At 43.9% G+C, this 4,862-nt stretch overlaps 1 long non-coding RNA gene across 1 annotated transcript; it reads left to right on the top strand.

Moving 5' to 3' along the window:
• The first annotated feature begins 335 nt into the window (after window positions 1-335).
• Window positions 336-845, top strand: LOC141042536 (uncharacterized). Its single transcript, XR_012205706.1, has 3 exons — window positions 336-444; window positions 546-707; window positions 779-845. It is a non-coding gene; the product is annotated as an uncharacterized lncRNA (long non-coding RNA).
• The last annotated feature ends 4,017 nt before the right edge of the window (window positions 846-4,862 follow it).

The following is a 4,862-nucleotide window of genomic DNA, read 5'->3' as shown; positions in this document are numbered from 1 at the left end:
AGGTAAAGTGTGAATGTATTAGGTTCTAGAATGCAAACTCTTATTGTATAGTGGACTACTGGGTTTACGTTTTTGGGCAGTAAGATATTTATAAGCAAATGTATACTGGCCTACTGCAGTAAGATATTTATATGCAAAAGTATTAAAAGCTGATATACCAGAATGAACTATTAAAATGTGCCTTTTTGGGCAGTCATATATGCTGCTTTCACTGGACAACACGAGAGGCTTAGTGCTTACTTAACTACAATAAACACTTTTTTTGTGTATTCAGTAGTTTAATCCCAGTTATGTAGATCAATATCCTTGTATTTTGCTTGATGGTGTTATGTTTTATTCTCAGATTATAAAGTCAAATAGGACAAGTACAGAACGCTCTGGAATGATGTTCTTGCCAATCCACTTAATTGGACTGATAACCGGGCTGAGAAGGCGAATGGATCTGTGAGCATCTTGTTTATACATATGTGTTTACTGCCTTAAAAGTAAGAAGCAAAGCTTGTGAACCACTAACACTTGCGGGCATTTTTATTTGAATTGGGCAGAAAAATACGAAGTATCCTGATTTTAAGAACAAGACAGCAGATGAGGCACTCTGGCTTCACTCAGCACCACATTATGTGCTAGAGAAGTTGGATGGTTTGACTTTAATAGTGGCTACAATGCGGCTAAAACATATAAGCCTTTTAATTCTAGCATGGGGAAAGGTAAAACTTTATACATGAAATTCTTCCTTTTCGTCTTAATTTTTCACATTAATATTCAGTACAATCAACAGGTACGAATACAGGTTGGAGTAAATTCAAGACAGGCCAAGTTGCCTCTCCTGAGAAAAAAAAGGAAGGTATGTATAAATTTGTTTTTATTTCATGTGTGTGCATTTTACTAAGAAGTTAGTAGTTCTGACCCAATACGGATCTGGCTAGGAGACACCCTGTGTCGTCCTCCCCGGGGCGACTCGGGCGGCGGCGAATCCATGCCCGCTCAAGGCCTCCTCCCTCGTGCTCCCCCTCCCCTCGCCACCGCCCCATGGTCTTTGTTGGGCAAAGCTAGCGCGGATCCGGCTACGGCGGGGCTCTGGCATCGCTGGGTGACTGCCGTCGAGTTGGGGTCTTTCACGTCAGCTGACGGCACTGCGTCCTGCGCGTAGGTCGCAAATGCTTGGGGGACGGTGGTGGCTGCACGCGTGCTGCAGCGCGTGGAAGTGTCGATCCCCCCGATCTGATCTAGATCTAGGTAGGTTGGTGCTCGGCTTATGGTTGCGGTCGGGCGACGGAGGGATGGATCGAGGCGGCGTGGGGGCCTGCTGCCATGATAATAAAGATGGCGGTCCTCGTGCTCCTCTCGCATCACGGCAATATCCTGCATGATCGGTCCTCCTCGATCTGGTCATCGACGTGTTCCGGAACTGTTGTCGGAGATCTTGTCCAACATATCTGGATAGGATAGAATTCAGTCATGCACATCCATATGAGCCTACGAGGTTCCATGAGGGCATGACGCGAAGCTTTGTTGTTTGTTGACACCATGGGACATGTTGGCTTGTCGATTTCTATGGTGTAGACAGCTGTGGAGAAGGTCATGGTGCCTGAGATCGGAGGATTAGTTAGACTGACGGGCCCTTCTAGGCGATGGAGTCAGCCAGGTGTTTGATAACTCTTGAGTGCAGCAATGTCAAGCGAGGGCGGCAACACTGGAGGAATTCATTTTTGGTGGTGCTCCTCAGGTGCCGATTTGGGACTTTCAGGGTGAAAACCTAAGGTCTGGTTTTCATTGGTTGTGCCTAGCAATTCCCTTGTTGAAGGAATTGTTTTGTGAGCTCTTACTTCTCTAGGGTGAAAACCTAAGATCTTGGATCGGGCAACGACGACGCTTGTGCACTGTTTTCTTTTTGGAGGCGTTGCTTTTGGAGATCTTTTATGTTTTCCGGGTGCTGTATTTGGTGGTGGTTTGTGTGCGGCTGATGGGAGGAGTCAATCACTGTGGCGGGACCTTTGTTTTTTCTTTCTTTTTTATTTTTTCCTTTGGCTATGTGCATCCTGGATGTCTTTGCGATATCTTGTAGGTGCAGAGTCTAGGTGTAATTGGTATTTTCGCAATATTAATAAATTGCTCTTCTTAAAAAAGTGGCTTGTGGAATACATCTTCTGTATCTCTACTCATCATCTAAGCTTTTGTACATGGTAGTTGCACAAGTGGCTTAAATACCATCTTTGTCTGCCTTCGCAAAAGTGTCTTAAATAACGTTGGAATTACAATGGGAAAGAATGATAATGATGTGTGTATTTTGGTGGGACGCTAAAACACACGGAGATCGATCTATTAAAGGTTTCTTCTAAGTTTCAACCGATGGCCACATATGATGGTCCACTTCTCTCCCACTTGGTTGGTGCGGTAACTGAGGTTGGATTAGATGACACAGGATCTGCGTTCATGTTTTGTGACTTCATTATGTCTTCGCATAAATCTAAATCCCGTTCCTCAAAAAAGAAACAAAACCCGCTAAAAAAGGCGAAGGTATCCACCCTGACTCGAGTTTTCACATGAGAGGAATGTTTTAGAATAGCAGAGGTCTTTTAGACTGGGCTAAACATAAATACGTCGGTGATTATGTGCGCGAGCATGTGTTGGATTTTGTGGCTATTTCCAAGGCATGTAAATGTGACTTCCGTGCGCATGTCTTTGACCATCTATCTGGTGGTTTTCACTACACATAGCATTGTTTACCACCACGTGGAAGGTACAGAGGAATGTTACTTGGGATACAAACCACAACCATGGATTTGGTAACTTTTTCGGTGGGTGATTTTCACATCAAATTCCATCTCCGAAACGGAGCTGGTAATTTTACATGGAGTCTGGTCACGGTCTATGGGGCTGTCCAAGATGAGAATAAATCCGCTTTCCTTCTGGCATTGGTGAACCTGGCTAGGGATAACCCGCACCCAATGCTTATTGGAGGCGACTTATATATCCTTAGGTATGAGGAAGAGAAAAATGACATCTGTTTTGACACTGATTGGCCTTTCTTATTCAACGGTGTTATTGTCAGTTTGAATCTTCAGGAAGCTAATATGTCGGGGTGACAGTTCACTTTGGTCGACAATCGTCCGGTGCCAACATACGAGAAACTTGATTGGGTACTCATGGATACCGAATGGGAATTAAAATTCCCTTTGGTAACATTGCGTTCCCTGGAGCGGATTGAGACACTTTTGGACCATGCGCCCATCATTCTTCAGTCTAACTCTGCTAGTCCTCACACGCTAGCCGCCCATTCAAATTCAAATTGGGATGGTTACAACGTGATGGCTTTGAGGATATAGTTAAGAATGTATGGAAGAGGCCCGCTGTTGGTCGCACGCCAATCCAGAGATGGAACTTCAAAATTCGAGCCACAAGGCAGTTCCTAACTGGATGGGCGAAACACACCAGTGGTATGTATGAAAAAGAAAAGAAGCGTCTTTCCACTATTATTGATGACCTCGATAAAATTGCAGAGACTCGCTCTTTGTCTCAACATGAGATTGACATAAAAAAATCAATTCAATGAGCAGATGGCATGTCTATTGCGAGAAGAGGAACTCAAGTGGTACTGAAGATTCGGTGCCCAATTCATTTTGGAGGGAGATATCAATACATGTTCTTTCCAATTGGTCGCCAATGGGCGGCACCGGAAGAAGTGTATATTTAGCCTCCAACAAGATGGGGGACAGGTCGAAGGTCAGGAAGAGCTCAAGCGTTATATAACAAAATACTACAAGTCTCTTTTTAGGGCTCTAGATGAAGGAAACTTCAGTCTTGATGAAACCCGAACAGATGATATTCCACAAGTCATGACAGAAGAGAATGATATCCCGACGACACCTTTCTCTGAAGAGGAGGTGCAGCTGCGGTGTTCCAAATGGAACATAGCAATGCTCCAGGGCCTGATGGCTTCCCCGCAGTGTTTTATCAGAACTTCTGGGATGTCATCAAGACTGATCTAATGGAGTTGTTCTATTTTCTTCATGCCGACTAACTTGACCTATCCAGGCTTAATTTTGGCGAGATTTTTTAGTTGCCCAAGACAAAGGAGGCTGAGTGGATCCAACAATACAGACCGATATGCCTCCTTAATGCCAGCTTCAAAATATTCACAAAAGTAATGACTAATAGGCTCAACGCGATTGCTGACCATGTTGTTCAGCCATCGCAAATGGCTTTTATTCAAGGAAGAAATATACTCGATGGAGTAGTTATCCTTCACGAGACCTTTCACGAGATGCATCGAAAGAACATGTGTGGGGTAGTATTAAAAATTGACTTTGAAAAGACATACGATAAAGTCAAATGGTCTTTTCTCCAACAGACCCTGAGAATGAAAGGTTTCTCCGATAAATGGCGAGAGTGGATCCAAATTTCATTACTGGAGGCAGTGTGGCTATCAAAGTTAATGATGATGTAGGTCATTGCTTCCATAAGAAAAATGTATTACGTCAGAGTGACCCATTGTCTCCAATGTTATTTTACATTGTCGCTGGCATCCTGGCTACTTTGATCGAATGCGCCAAATAGGACGGTCAAATTGCAGGAGTAATGCCACATCTTATCGATGGGGGACTCTCTATCTTGCAATATTGCTACGTCTTGAGATTGCATTGGTTTTCCCTGAAGAGGAAACGGTGATGCAACATAGTAGAGATAAGTATTTCCTTCAGTTAAGAACCAAGGTATCAATCCAGTAGGAGAAACGCGCAAGTACCCAATAGATGCACCTACACAAACGATCAAGCACTTGCACCCAACGCGATAAAGGGGTTGTCAATCCCTCCATGGTCACTTGCAAAGGTGAGATATGATAGAGATAGATAAAACTAAAC

This window comes from Aegilops tauschii, chromosome 3 (assembly GCF_002575655.3).
Source record: "Aegilops tauschii subsp. strangulata cultivar AL8/78 chromosome 3, Aet v6.0, whole genome shotgun sequence".
NCBI classification, from domain to species: Eukaryota; Viridiplantae; Streptophyta; class Magnoliopsida; order Poales; family Poaceae; genus Aegilops; species Aegilops tauschii.
Note: the sequence above shows the minus strand (reverse complement) of the source record. Positions and strands in the feature narration are given on the sequence as shown.